General features: G+C 47.7%; 1 long non-coding RNA gene across 1 annotated transcript; it reads left to right on the forward strand.

The window, feature by feature from the left end:
- The first annotated feature begins 917 nt into the window (after nucleotides 1–917).
- Nucleotides 918–12,256, forward strand: LOC139228300 (uncharacterized). The gene is made up of 3 exons (XR_011587541.1): nucleotides 918–957; nucleotides 10,329–10,353; nucleotides 12,201–12,256. It is a non-coding gene; the product is annotated as an uncharacterized lncRNA (long non-coding RNA).
- Nucleotides 12,257–16,194: the final 3,938 nt, after the last annotated feature.

A 16,194-nucleotide genomic window follows, 5' to 3' on the forward strand; every position in this document is an offset into this window, starting at 1 on the left:
CCACCTCATAAGGGTCCTTCTCTGACACTTTCTTCCTGGCGATGGCTTCAGTAAAAAAAAGACTTGCATTTATATAGTGCCTTTCATGACTACCGGATGCCCCAAAGCGCTTTACAGCCAATGAAGTACTTTTTGGAATGTAGTCACTGTTGTAATGTGGGAAACGTGGCAGCCAACTTGCGCACAGCAAGCTCCCACAAACAGCAGTGTGATAATGACCAGATAATCTGTTTTAGTGTTGTTGATTGAGAGATAAATATTGGCCCCAGGACACCGGGGATAACTCCTCTGCTCTTCTTCAAAATAGTGCCGTGGGATCGTTTACGTCCACCTGAGAGAGACGGGGCCTCGGTTTAACGTCTCATCCGAAAGACGGCACCTCCGACAGTGCAGCACTCCCTCAGCACTGCACTGGGAGTGTCAGCCTAGATTTATGTGCTCAAGTCCCTGGAGTGGGACTTAAACCCACAACCTTCTGACTCAGAGGCGAGGGTGCTGCCCACTGAGCCACTGGCTGGCACAATACCTACATCTGGCACCAAAAAAAATACAAATGGGCCAATGACTAAGGCCTCACTCATCACAAGGGTTGCGGTAAACACCCTTGGGCAGCTCCACACCTCCGCTGAGAAGTGGGTTGGATCAACATTTCTGCCTGACAAAAGTTCCCCGGTTCCCTCTGCGTGGAGCCTCTGCAAATTCTCCCCAGCCATGGGCTTCTAGCCCTGGGTGAGAGGGTCCTTTTCTCTGCGCTGCACCTGACTGGGCTGGGACAACCCCCTGTAACCAGCTATCCACTGCTGGGGAAGCATGCTACCTGCCCGGGCGCCGCAGTGTTATTTCTTCCTGACAGCCGTATCGCTGATCGCTGCGAGATTGGCAGACAGGGGCAGCTACCAAGTGCTGCAAGTCTCGGAGAAGACTGTGGAGAGTTGCACCCAGCACTGCTCGCAGACGGTAAGCTCTTCTCTCACCAGGCGATACGGAAAGTTGTGCACCCTTGCAGATTTTTTGCCAAATGCAAAATTCACGAAAAAAAACTCTTCTCTGAAAACGATCAACTCCACTTGGTGAGGTTTCACCAGTTTCCTGTTCGCTGTTAAATGTTGCATTGATGTGATGTGGAGTCATGTTAAGAGCTCTCTGTTTTCTCTCTCTCTCTTAAGTTCAGCAAATCATTTGTTCTGTTGAATTTGACTGTTCCCCGGCAGATCTACAGAGGCCAATCCTATAGTTCAATATATTTTTTAAATCATAAGCAAATTGAAATTATTTGTCTTCTTCCCTCTCTCCTAAAGCCTCGCCATCATCATAGGCGGTCCCTCGAACGAGGATGACTTGCTTCCAGATGAGTTCACAGATGTTCCAATGAAGGACCCGATGTTCCAGTCCTGAACTCCAATTAATTAAAATGCTATTTAATTAAATATTTAAAACAAAAACATTTTTTTTTGTTTGAAAAATAAATTTAAATGTTTTGAAGGGGCTAAAAAAAATAACCTTACCTTATTGTACAGGTTTTTTAATGTTTAAATTATTTTAAATATATATATTTTAATGTTTTTTTAAACTCATACGCCGAGCAGGCCTTGCGCTTTTCCCGGCGTAAGAATTCCACGGGTATTCGCTGGGCATATAGCCCAACTCTCTGCCGGCGGAGGCCCTCTTCCCGGGGATGGCTACGATCTGTCAAGAGAATTCCTGACAGATCGCAAGTTCCGGGGTGTGTGTAGGTGAACCCTAATTCCAGAATCCCCTCTGGGTGGGGTAACAACGGCCGAGGCTCACAACTCAGTATTCTTTTAACTGTTAACTTCTTAAAGATTGACTCATTGCCCATTAGAAATGAGAGAGAAATTCACAGAATCATATAACAGTTACAGCACAGAAGGAGGCCAGTCGGCCCGTTGAGCCCGTGCCGGCTCTCTGCAAGAGCACCTCAACCAGTCCCACTCCCCCGCCCTTTCCCCATAGCCCAGCGATTTTTTCCCCCCTTTAGGTAACAGGGGTCACAGTCTAAGGATAAGGGGTAAGCCATTTAGGACCGATATGAGGAGAAACTTGAGAAACTTCTTCACCCAGAGAGTGGTGAACCTGTGGAATTCTCTACCACAGAAAGTTGTTGAGGCCAATTCACTAAATATATTCAAAAAGGAGTTAGATGTAGTCCTTACTACTAGGGGGATCAAGGGGTATGGCGAGAAAGCAGGAATGGGGTACTGAAGTTGCATGTTCAGCCATGAACTCATTGAATGGCGGTGCAGGCTCGAAGGGCCGAATGACCTACTCCTGCACCTATTTTCTATGTTTATGTTACTTATCCAATTCCCTTTTGAAAGCCACAATTGAGTCTGCCTACCCCCCTCTCAAGCAGTGCATTCCAGATCCTAACCACTTGCTGCGTAAAAAGGTTTTTTCTTACATTGCTACCACAAGGAGTAGCTGAGGCAAATAGCAATAGAGGCATTTCAGGGGAAGTGAGAGAGGGAGGGAGAAAGGAATAGAAGCAGTTGTAGACAAGGTTGGATGAAGTAGGGTGGAAGGAGAGTTGTGAGGAATATCAAAGCCAGCACGGACCATTTGGGCCGAATGGCCTATTTCTGTGCTGTAAATACTGTGTAACTCAACATAAAATACAAAAACTATTACTGCACCAAATTACCAGGTGGCAGTGACAGTGTGTCCGTATTCATAGAATCGCAGAATGGTTACAGCACGGAAGGAGGCCATTCGGCTAGTCCCACTCCCCCGCTCTTTCCCCGTAGCCCTGAAAAAAAAATGATTTCAGGCACTTATCCGACTCCCTTTTGAAAGCCACGATTGAGTCTGCCTCCACCACCCTCTCAGGCAGCGCATTCCAGATCCTAACCACTCGCTGTGTAAAAACATTTTTCCTCATGTCGCCTTTGGTTCTTTTGCCAATCGCCTTAAATCTGTCTCCTCTGGTTCTTGACCCTTCCGCCAATGGGAACAGTTTCTCTCTCTCTGTCTGGACCCCTCGTGATTTTGAACACCTCAATCAAACTTCATATCTCCTCTCCAACTTCTCTGTTGTTGCAATATTCTAAACGCACAGCAAATGGACTCGCATCTGAAAGAGCAAGGGTGGTTGAGTATTTCAGCACCGACTTACACTTATATACCACGCGTTCCTTTCCAACATTACAACACTGACTACAGTTCTCGGGGTCTTTTAAATATGTTGTGTGGGCACCTGTAAATACTTTGCAAAGGAAATTCGTCGCTGAAAATGGTGGAATATCGAGGGGCTTGAGGAGCAGGTGGAGGGGAGATAGGGAATTGAGATGTAAATTGGCAGGAGCTAATCCAGAAGATTTTTTTTAAATTAGCAAGTGCCTTTGTTTTTGTGGACTGATTGCTTAGTGATTGACTGGACGAAGGAAATCAGCCTCTTAAAAATGTTAAACCATTAAACTTGAGTCAGGAACAGTGTGGCAAAAAGGGGAACTTGGGGATAAAGTATCTTCACTGGCTCTTTGCTCCCAGTTGTGTGGCACCTTAACACGCTCACCCCGCCCCATTTATGGGCAGCTATGTTGCCTACCTGCCCTCAAATGTGCATGCCATTCTGACAGATGGCAAAAGGGGTGGGGACCCATCGTGAATGGGCCTGTGCCAAAGTACGACACACCCCGCCCAGATTACAGCACTTTCAACAACAGGGCACTTCACCGGTGTGAAACATAGAAACATAGAAAATAGGTGCAGGAGTAGGCCATTCGGCCCTGCGAGCCTGCACCACCATTCAATATGATCATGGCTGATCATTCACCTCAGTACCCCACTCTTGCCTTCTCTCCATACCCCCTGATCCTTTTAGCCATAAGGGCCACATCTAACTCCCTTTTGAATATATCCAACGAACTGGCCTCAACAACTTTCTGTGGTAGAGAATTCCACAGGTTCACAATTCTCTGACTGAAGAAATTTTTCCTCATCTCAGTCCTAAATGCCTTACCCCTTATCCTTAGACTGTGACCCCTGGTTCTGGACTTCCCCAACATTGGGAACATTCTTCACGGGAACAGCCTCCTCCCATCTTTCCTCATCTAACTCTAATCGCATAACCCTCTATTCTCTTGTCCCTCATACGCTTGTCTCATCATCATCATAGGCAGTCCCTCGGAATCGAGGAAGACTTGCTTCCACTCTTAAAATGAGTTCTTAGATGGCTGGACAGTGTCTTAAGACAAAAAAATAAATTTGACACCGAGCCACATAAGTAGAAATTAGGGCAGGTGACCAAAAGCTTGGTCAAAGAGATAGGTTTTAAGGAGCGTCTTGAAGGAGGAAAGAGAGGTAGGGAGGCGGAGAGATTTAGGGAGGGAGTTTAGGGCCCAGGCAGCTGAAGGCACGGCCACCGATGGTTGAGCGATTATAATCAGGGATACTCAAGAGGGTAGAATTTGAGGAACGCAGACATCTCATGGGGTTGTGAGGCTGAAGGAGATTATAGAGATAGGGAGGGGCGAGGCCATGGAGGGTTTTATAAACAAGGATGAGAATTTTGAAATCGAGGCCTTGCTTAAGCGGGAGCCAATGTAGGTGACCGAGCACAGGGGTGATGGGTGAACGGGACTTGGTGTGAGTTAGGACACGGGCAGCCGAGTTTTGGATCACCTCTAGGTCACGTAGAGTAGAATGCCGGAGGCCAGCCAGGAGTGCGTTGGAATAGTCAAGTCCAGAGGTAACAAAGGCACGGATGAGAGCAGAAATGATAAATTACATAGGATTACATAGAATATATGACACAGAAATACACCATTTGGATCAACCAGTCCATGCTGGCGTTTATGCTCCATTCCCGTCTTTCCTCATCTAACTCTATCTGCATAACCCTCTATTCCCTTCTCCATCATACGCTTGTCTCATCATCATCATAGGCAGTCCCTCGGAATCGAGGAAGACTTGTTTCCACTCTTAAAATGAGTCCTTAGGTGGCTGAACAGTCCAATACGAGAACCACAGTCCCTGTCACAGGTGGGACAGATAGACGTTGAGGGAAAGGGTGGGTGGGACTGGTTTGCCGCATGCTCTTTCTGCTGCCTGCGTTTGGTTTCTGCATGCTCTCGACGATGAGACTCGAGGTGCTCAGCGCCCTCCCGGATGCACTTCCTCCATTTAGGGCGGTCTTTGGCCAGGGACTCCCAGATGTCAGTGGGGATGTTGCACTTTATCAGGGAGGCTTTGAGGGTGTCCTTATACCATTTCCTCTGCCCGCCTTTGGCTCATTTGCAGTGAAGGAGTTCCGAGTAGAGCGCTTGCTTTGAAAGTCTCGTGTCTGGCATGCGGATGATGTGACCTGCCCAGCGGAGCTGATCAAGTGTGGTCAGTGCTTCAATGCTGGGGATGTTGGCCTGGTCGAGGACGGTAATGTTGGTGCATCTGTCCTCCCAGGGGATTTGTAGGATCTTGCGGAGGCATCGTTGGTGGTATTTCTCCAGCGACTTGAGTTGTCTACTGTACATAGTCCATGTCGCTGAACCATACAGGAGGCCATTAGCTTGGTGGCAGTTTTAAGGGCCTGGTCTTTGAACACTCTTTTCCTCAGGTGGCCGAAAGCTGCACTGGTGCACTGGAGGCGGTATTGAATCTCATTATCAATGTCTGTTCTTATTGATAAGAGGCTCCCGAGGCATGGGAAATGGTCCACGTTGTCCAGGGCCGCGCCGTGGATCTTGATGACTGGGGCGCATGTCTAGCCTCGCCTTATTATTTGCTTCAACCACTCCCTGTGGCAGCGAGTTCCACATTCTCACCACTGTCTGGGTAAAAAAGTTTCTTCTGAATTCCCCATTGGATCTTGGTGACCATCTTATTCTATTTTTATTTCAGTTTCCAGCATCCGCACTATTTTGCTTTTGTATGTTATATTGATGTTCTCTAGTTTTGCTCTTCCCCACAAATGGAAACACTCTCTCTCTGTATCCACTCTAACAAAACTTTTCCTAATTTTAAAGACCTCTATTAGCTCACCCCTCAGCCTTCTCTTTTCAAGAGTCTAATCATCCTTTCCTGATCGGTATAACCCTTTCTTCTGATCGGTATAATTTCAGAGCCGACAGTTATATTTTTTTGCATTTCAATTTATTTTTTATTATGAATATATCATTTCCATTGGAGTTGAGAGTATGGAAAGGTCTTTAATATTTCCTCTGGTGTTCAGTGAAAGCTCTATCCTCAGTACCTCAGTACCTCGGCACCTGGGAGCCCCTGGCCAAAGACCGCCCAAAGTGGAGGAAGAGCATCCGGGAGGGCGCTGAGCACCTCGAGTCTCGTCGACGAGAGCATGCAGAAATCAAGCGCAGGCAGCAGAAGGAGCGTGTGGCAAAACAGACTCCCCACCCACCCTTTCCTCCAACCACTGACTGTCCCACCTGTGACAGAGACTGTAATGCCCGTATTGTTCAGTCACCTGAGAACTCACTTTTGTAGTGGAAGCAAGTCTTCCTCGATTTCGAGGGACTGCCTATGATGATGACTCAGCATGGTTCTGCAGACATTATTCATACTCTGATACAACAGCTTAGGTTGTCACCTATTGGCCACTCCAACAACCAGATCAAGGTATGTCATGAGGTGTTCTAATTATAGATTCATTCGAAATCACAGCACAGGAGGAGGCAATTTGGCCCATCATAAATGTTCCACCACTAGCTCTTCAAATAGAGCATTACACTCTAATTGAATTCTCTTTGGCAGTTACCAAGTTGCAGGAACATGTCAGTGAAAAGGTGAAAGATGTGAGGGGCAGGCTGGTGCTCTTCAAGATACAAAGCTGATGTAAGTGGGCATGCAGGTACAGCAGACAGTGAAGAAGGCAAATGGTATGTTGGCCTTCATAGCTAGGGGATTTGAGTATAGGAGCAGGGAGGTCTTACTGCAGTTGTATAGGGCTTACTAAGGCCTCACCTGGAATATTGTGTTCAGTTTTGGTCTCCTAATCTGAGAAAGGACGTTCTTGCTATTGAGGGAGTGCAGCGAAGGTTCACCAGACTGATTCCCGGGTTGGCTGGACTGTCATATGAGGAGAGACTGGATCAACTGGGCCTTTATTCACTGGAGTTTAGAAGGATGAGAGGGGATCTCATAGAAACGTATAAGATTCTGATGGGACTGGACAGGTTAGATGCGGGAAGAATGTTCCCGATGTTGGGAAGTCCAGAATCAGGGGACACAGTCTTAGGATAAGGGGTAGGCCATTTAGGACTGAGATGAGGAGAAACTTCTTCACTCAGAGAGTTGTTAACCTATGGAATTCCCTGCCGCAGAGAGTTGTTGATGCCAGTTTATTGGATATATTCAAGAGGGAGTTAGATATGGCCCTTACGGCTAAGGGGATCAAGGGGTATGGAGAGAAAGCAGGAAAGGGATACTGAGGGAACGATCAGCCATGATCTTATTGAATGGCAGTGCAGGCTTGAAGGGCCGAATGGCCTACTCCTGCACCTATTTTCTATGTTTCTATGTTTCTATGTAACACCACACTGTGGGCTCAGTGCTTTTTCTTTATTCATTCACGGGATGTGGGAGTCACTGGCAAGGTCGGCATTTATTGCCCTTCCCTAGTTGCCCTTGAGAAGGTGGTGGTGAGCCGCCTTCTTGAACCGCTGCAGTCCGTGTGGTGAAGGTGCTCCCACAGTGCTGTTAGGGAGGGAGTTCCAGGATTTTGACCCAGCGACAATGAAGGAACGGCCGATATATTTCCAAATCGGGATGGTGTGTGACTTGGAGGGGAACTCATCATCATCATCATAGGCAGTCCCTCAGAATCGAGGAAGACTTGCTTCCACTCTTAGAATGAGTCCTTAGGTGGCTGAACAGTCCAATACGAGAACCACAGTCCCTGTCACAGGTGGGACAGACAGTCGTTGAGGGAAAGGGAGGGTGGGACTGGTTTGCCGCGCGTTCCTTCCGCTGCCTGCGCTTGGTTTCTGCATGCACTCGGCGATGAGACTCAAGGAGCTCAGCACCCTCCCTGATGCACTTCCTCCACTTAGGGTGGTCTTTGGCCAGGGACTCCCAGCTGTCGGTGGGGATGTTGCACTTTATCAGGGAGGCTTTGATGGTCCTTGTAACTTTTCCTCTGTCCACCCTTGACTCGTTTGCCGTGAAGGAGTTCCGAGTAGAGCGCTTGCTTTGGAAGTCTCGTGTCTGGCATGCAGACAATGTGGCCTGCCCAGTGGAGCTGATCAAGTGTGGTCAGTGCTTCAATGCTGGGGATGTTGGCCTGGTCGAAAGATGCTAATGTTGGTTCGTCTGTCCTCCCAGAGGATTTTTAGGATCTTGCGAAACCATCGTTGATGGTATTTCTCCAGCTACTTGAGGTGTCTACTGTACATAGTCCATGTCTCTGAGCCATATAGGAGGGTGGGTATTACTACAGCCCTGTAGACCATGAGCTTGGTGGTAGATTTGAGGGCCTGGTCTTCGAACACTCTTTTTTTCTCAGGCAGCCGAAGGCTGCACTGGCGCACTGGAGGCGATGCTGAATGTCCTCATCAATGTCTGCTTTTGTGGACCATTTCCCATATCTTGGGAGCCTCTTATCAACAAAAGCAGACATTGATGAGAGGAACTAGGAGGTGGTGTTCCATGCACCTGCTGCCCTTGTCATTTGAGGTGGTACCATATACAGTAGACACCTCAAATCACTGGAGAAGTAGCACCAACGATGTCTCCGCAAGATCCTGCAAATCCCCTGGGAGGACAGATGCACTAACGTTAGCGTTCTCGATCAGGCCAACATCCCCAGCATCGAAGCACTGACCACACTTGATCAGCTCCGCTGGGCGGGCCACATTGTCCGCATGCCTGACACAAGAATCCAAAGCAAGCACTCTACTCGGAACTCCTACATGGCAAGCGAGCTCCAGGTGGGCAGAGGAAACATTTCAAGGCCACCCTCAAAGCCTCTATGATAAAATGCAACATCCCCACTGTCACCTGGGAGTCCCTGGCCAAAGACCACCCTAAGTGGAGGAAGTGCATCTGGAAGGGTGCTGAGCACCTCGAGTCTCGTCGCAGCGAACATTCAGAAACCAAGCGCAGGCAGCGGAAGGAGCGAGCGGCAAACCAGACTCTCCACCCACCCTTTCCCTCAATGACTGTCTGTCCCACCTGTGACAGAGACTGTAATTCCCGTATTGGACTGTACAGTCACCTAAGAACTCACTTTTAAAGTGGAAGCAAGTCTTCCTCGATTTTGAGGGACTGCCTATGAATGAATGAATGGTCGCGGGTTTGGGAGATGCTGCCGAAGAAGCAGTGGTGAGTTGCAAAATTGCAAAGTGCTGCAGTACAGCGGGACCTGGAGGTACTTGTGCATGAAACATTCAGGTACAGCAAGTGATCAGGAAGGCCAATGGAATAAATGCCTTTATTGCAAAGGGGATGGAGTATAAAAGCAGAGAAGTCTTGCTACAGTTATACAGGGTATTGGTGAGGCCACACCTGGAATACTGCGTACAGTTTTGGTTTCCATATTTAAGAAAGGATATATTTGCTTTGGAGGCAGTTCAGAGAAGGGTCAGGGTTGATTTATGAGGAAAGGTTGAGTAGGTTGGGCCTCATTGGAATTCAAAAGACCGCAATCATCCAGGCAAGTGGAGATTATTCCATCAGTTGCTTGTCACATGCTTAGTACAGGCATTCCTTTCAATTGAGTAGACACATTTCCATAAATTGGAACTCTTAATCAGGCCAGAGAACTTTAAAATATCTTCATTCTTGGGATGTGAGTTGCTGGCAAGGCCGGCATTGTTGCCCATCCCTAGCTTACTGATGTTATGAATCTTTGGAATTCTCTACTCCAGAGGGCCATGGATGCTGAACCGTTGAGTAGATTCAAGGCTGAGATCGATAGATTTTTGGACTCGAGGGGAATCAATGCATATGGAGATCGGATGGGAAAGTGGAGTTGAGGTCAAAGATTAGCCATGATCTTATTGAATGGCGGAGCAGGCTCGAGGGGCCGTACAGCCGACTCCTGCTCTGAATTCTTATGTTCTTATGAACTTGAGACCTTATGCTCTATACCAGCAGCAACAGCAGAGGTAGTATTGGCACAGTTAAATAACCAAGTCATTCTCTCTGCAAACAACAGCTGCACATTTGGAAAAATGTGACATTCTTCACTAAACTTGCAAGGAATGAAAACAAACTCATCTGAATAACTCTCAGCACCTTGTATTGCCGGTTACATAACCAACACGTCACTCCCGAAACAATAGATACAGTTCTGAACGATTGGAAAGATGTGTGTTACAACAGATCTAATGTTCTGTTTCTCATTTGTCTATTTACAGAATCTTCCATGCCGAGTTATTAAAGGTATGTTTCGCTGTGAGATTATTTTGATTTGTTTTTTCTCCCCCAGTTAAAATAATACGGCGTCAATGTTTCACTGCTCTACAGCGCAGGGGCAGCAGAGGAAAACAGACAGTGGCACTTCGGAGTTGAACAATTTACACTTGTGTGCACAAACCCTCACCCAATGAGGGTCATTTTGACTCGGCAGTCGCTTTACATCGTTCCCCATTTGTATTTCCATTGAAACGGAAGGTCAATCAATGTTCCCCCCCAATTGTGTCAGCCGTGGCTCAGTGGGCAGCACTCTCGCCTCTGGGTCAAAAGGTTGTGGGTTCAAGTCCCACTCCAGGGATTTGAACACAAAAAAATCCAGGCTGACACTCCCAGTGCAGTGCTGAGGGAGTGCTGCACTGTCAGAGGTTCTGTCTTTCAGATGAGATGTTAAACCGAGGCCCCGTCTACCCTCTCAGATGGATATAAAATATCCCGTGGCACTATTTCGAAGAAAAGCAGGGGAGTTATCCCCGAAGTCAATATTGTGTCTCACCTGATGTGTCAGCTGTGGCTCAGTGGGTAGCATGCTTGCCTCTTTTAAGTTAGAAGGGTGTGGGTTCAATTCCCACTCCAAGAAACTTAAGCACAAAAATCTAGGCTGGCAGTCTCTGTGCAGTGCTGAGGGAGTGCTGCACTGTCGGAGGTGCCGTCTTTTAGCTGAGACATTAAACTGAGCTCCAAAGATCCCGTGGCACTATTTTGAAGAGCAAGGGGAGTTCTCTCCTGGTGTCCAGGCCAATATTTATCCCTCAATCAACATCACTATAACCGATTATCTGCTCATTATCACATTGCTGTTTGTGGGAGCTTGCTGTGCGCAAATTGGCTGCCGCGTTTCCCACATTACAACAGTGACTACGCTCCCAAAGTACTTCATTGGCTGTAAAATGCTTTGGGACGTCCTGAAAGAAAGAAAGACTTGAATTTTTATAGCACCTGTCACAACCTCAAAACATTCCCAGGCACTTTACAGCCATTGAAGTACTTCTTGATAGTAGAAGTGACAGTGAGTGTCACCAGGGAGAGTGCAAGGAGGGAATCTACAGCCACACCTGATCCTGTCCTCCCCGATACTTCCCTGCACCTTTGCCAGCAGGGGTCAGGGGTCACTGGAGGGTGGGCAGCAACTCTCCAGGTGGCTCTGATGCTTCACCCTGGGGAACACCAGTGAAATGGCCAGAGACCAACAAACAAACCTGAGACCTCCTGGCCTGTGTCCTTTAATGCTACTTCAGCTGAAGGCTTTGGCCACTGGAAGATCGCACCAGGAGGAGTCCATTCAGCCCCTCGAGCCTGTTCCGTCATTGAATTAGATCACGGCTGATCGGTATCTTAACCTCATTTACCCGCCTTGGTTCCGTGACCCTTAATTACCCTCGCCTAACAAAGAGCTACCAACTTCAGTCTTGAAATTTTCAATTGACACCCAGTTTCAACAGCTTTTTGGGGAGAGAGTTCCAGATTCCCACCACCCTCTGCTTCCTGACATCACTCCTGAACGGCCTGGCTCTAATTTTAAGTTTATGCCCCTTGTTCCCCCACCAGAGGAAATCATTTCTCTCCACCTACCTATCATCTCAAACACCTCGATTAGAGCACCTTGTAATCTGCCATTGAAAAGCACTTCATTGGCTGTAAAGCGCTTTGAGATGTCCGGTGGTCGTGAAAGGCGCTATATAAATGCAAGGCTATACTCAAGGGAATACGATACGTACTAGGCAACCAGGAGGGATTTAGGATTAGACGTTTTTAAGCCAAGAGCTGCTGTGAGGATCATCTTTCCCTCGCTCACGTTTCCTTCTATATTTTGTTAGGAGACTGTCTGCCCGAGTACCAGGATACCTGGCCTCTCTCACCACCTCGAAACACCGAGATCCACATCGTTCTGCTGAAGGGGGTCGGTCCAGTGCTGGAGATTAACTTCACCTATTCAGCTGACGGTAAGAATGACGGGAAATTAAAAAAATAAGCAGCCTTTCCAATAGCGTAGTGGGTAAACGGATTGCTGCGTGGGAAGATTTCGGCCGGCTGAATGCTTGGCTCTGTGTACGGTCGCACAGCGGTCATGTTACTAGACCAGTAATCCCGAGGTCTGGACTACTGATCCCGAGACGCGAGTTCAAATCCCACCACGGCAACTGGGAGAATTTAAATTCAATTAAATAAATAAATCTGGAATAAAAAGATTGTTGTAAAAACCCATCTGGTTCACTAATGTCCTTTAGGGAAGGAAATCTGCCGCCCTTACCCGGTCTGGGCCTATATGTGACTCCAGACCCACAGCGATGTAGTTGACTCTTCATGCCCTCTGAAATGGCCCAGCGAGACACTTCGTTGTATAAGGAGGCAGCTCACCGTCACCTTCCCGAGGGCAATTAGGGAGGGGCAATAAATGTTGGCCTTGCCAGCGACGCCCACATCCCGTGAAAGAATTAAAAATATATTCTCATGGCTTTTAATTCACAGAGGGCATCGCAGATGTGGCCCAAATCTGACCTCGTCATTTCCACGTACTGTCCAGCAAGGTTCACTGCACTGTAGTCAGGAGACTTATTGTCGACTTTGGTCAGACTTATTGTAGACCATGTGTACGCTTTTTGACTCAGAACCCCACCACCCGACGACCTGTACTTCACTGGGCCCTTGCGGAGGGTGAGGGGCTGTGCTGTATATGATGCTCATTGTACTGAGTTTCGTTGTTTTGAACAGGAGGCTCGCTGCCTTTCACAATCTCCATTATTTAGGTAAATTAAGCACCAGACATTGACATTGAAATTCCCGCAGGGTATCAGACTAACATAAGAACATAAGAAATAGGAGCAGGAGTCGGCCGTTCAGCCCCTCGAGCCTGCTCCGCCATTCAATAAGATCATGGCTGATCTTCGATCTCAACTCCACTTTCCCGCCCGATCCCCACATCCCTTGATTCCCTTAATGCACAAACAGCTGTTGATCTCAGTCTTGAAGATACTCAACGACTGAGCATACAGACATCAGAGAATTCACAGCCCTGCTCATCGGTGGGATGGAGGGTGGGGGTAGGGTGGGCCGGAGACATTCATTGGTCGTGTCCTGGTCTGACTGGGGACCAGCCTGACACCTATGGAGATGACCACAGGACCGGAGCATCATTTGATTGGACAAGAGGGAAGAGAATAAGATGGAAGAATACAAAAGATGCGGGACCCCCAAATTTTCTTTCACTAACTTTTGAATTTTTTTCTTCAGCAAACCTCGTCTCCACCAATAGGACGGTGATCGCCATCTCCCAAGTAGGGTGGATACATTGCGTAACATTCTGGTACATCAGGGGATTCCCTGCACAGACCAACCACAGGGGTGAACGGGTCAGTAACAATTCCTTTATTAAATAATCTCTCGTGCTCCTCTTGTCCCCCCAGGGCATCTCAGTATCAGCCTTGCCTCTGTGGGCAGCAATCTCGCCTCGGAGTCAGGAGGTCATCGGTTCATAGTCCCACTCTAGCAACTTCAGCACATAATCTAGGCTGGCACTCCCGAGGCGCTGTCTTCCGGATGAGGCATTAAACCGAGGCCCCGTCTGCCCTCTCGGGTAGACATAAAAGATCCCATGGCACTATTTCACAGAAAAGCAGCGGAGTTATAAGAAATAGGAGCAGGAGTAGGCCATTCGGCCCCTTGAGCCTTCGCCGTCATTCAATGAGATCATGGCTGATCTTCTACCTCAACTCCACTTTCCTGTACTGTCCCCATAATCCCTTGATTCACTTAATGACCAAAAAATCTATCGATCTCTGTCTTGAAGACTGAGCCTCCATAGCTCTCTGGGCTAGATAATCCCAAAGATTCATCACCCTCTGAGTTCCAAAGGTTCACCACCCTTATCCCCACTATCCTGGCCAATATTTATCCCTTAACCAACAGCACTAAAACAGATTATCTGCTCATTGTCACCTTGCTGTTGTGCGGACTTACTGCGCGCAACTTGGCTGCCGTGTTTCCTATCGTACTACACTTCGGGACATGCTGAGGTCGTGAAAGGCGCCATAGAAATGCAAGTTATTTCATTTTCATTGATCTGAAGGTTTTAAGTTTTGCTGGGGGCACGGGCCAACTTAAATAGCGAGGGCGAGAATGGTTCATGGTGGGAGGGCACGACCATGTTTACACCACGGTTCTCCTGACCGTCCACTGTAATCACGGCAGCAGATTCATGGAAAGTCCGGGGAAATGACCTAGCCTGCGTTTCCGCCGTTCCTCAGGGTTTCCGCCAAAGGTCCGGCGGATGTTTCCCGAGAACTCCCAAGGATATTCAACGACTGTGCGTGTGTGTTGTGTCAAATTATAATAGAAAGGAGGCCAGTCATGTGTTCTGTAATCTTTTCTTTCCCCAGTGGAGTCTAACCTTCTATTCCTGTCATCGGCTAAAACCTGCACAACTTCTGTCTGTTAATATCTACAGCATCCCGCCCACACAAGCGCTAGTGAAGAATGTCCGGTTACCGGGTGAGTATCTCTCCGTCTGGCACAGCACAGCCAACTGGGCAAGCTGGATTGGGCAAATTTAACAGTGAACGTCTGTGCCAAGTAGAGTTGCCAAGTCTGGTTGGGCCTATTCCTGAAGGCTTGTTCACATGACATTAGACATAAGAAATAGGAGCAGGTGTAGGCCATTTGGCCCCTCGAGCCTGCTCCGCCATTCAGTAAGATCATGGCTGATCTTCGACCTCAACTCCATTCTCCCACCCAATCTCCACATCCCTCTATTCCCCTAGACTCCAAAATTCCATCGATCTCAGCCTTGAATATATTCAGGGACTCAACATCCACAGCGCTCTGGGGCAGAGAATTCCAAAGATTCACACGACATCTAATCGCACGTCACTTGATCATGTGACATCTAATCATGTGACACTTGAGAGTGTGGCATCCGATCACCATGGCACCTCATCACGTGACATATGATCACACGGCACTTGATCACCTGACATCATACCACGGGGCATTTGATCACGTGAAATCTGATCACACGGCACGTGATCATGTGACGGCAGATCACGTGCTCGCAATTTGCAGATGTTATTGCCTGTACCATATAAAGGTTGGATTGCGTGTAATTGGATGCCTTTGCGCGTGGTTTTGAGTGAGAGTCGGGGGTCTGCCCGCGAGCAGGCGGAGGAAGTTATGGGCGCAAAGTTCTGCTCTTTTCTTGAGTTCCTCGGAGCAGTGCCCGAGCGATTCCGTCTCCATTCCCGGAGACTCCTGGATAACGTGGGAGGGTTGGGATATCCTGATACCATCACCAGCTCGCCCAAGAGATCCCTGGCAAAGAAATGATCCCTAATCCAGGGTTACAGCCAAGCTGTTCTCTTCCACATGTATTATGTTTCAATCAGATAATTATTTAAAAGTAAACATTTCAGGATGAACCTGTATCAGTGCAATTATTTTGGAAAATGCAGTATGCAAGCACATTAGTCTGTGCTATTACATAACAAATTGAAACTTTTAGAATGCCACGCTCGGTTACACATCATTTCAAACTCATTATACACTTTAAATAGGTTGTAGTTACTTTTGTACAGGCTGTGGATGAGCTTACAATACCATGGGACATTTTTACTACAATAAAGAACAAGAACTTGCATTTCCGTAGCACCTTTACTGTAGTAAAACGTCCCAAGACGCTTCTGTTAAGTATAGAAACATAGAAACATAGAAAATAGGTGCAGGAGTAGGCCATTCGGCCCTTCTAGCCTGCACCGCCATTCAATGAGTTCATGGCTGAACATGCAACTTCAGTACCCCATTCCTGCTTTCTCACCATAC

This window comes from Pristiophorus japonicus, chromosome 17 (assembly GCF_044704955.1).
Source record: "Pristiophorus japonicus isolate sPriJap1 chromosome 17, sPriJap1.hap1, whole genome shotgun sequence".
Classification (NCBI taxonomy): domain Eukaryota; kingdom Metazoa; phylum Chordata; class Chondrichthyes; family Pristiophoridae; genus Pristiophorus; species Pristiophorus japonicus.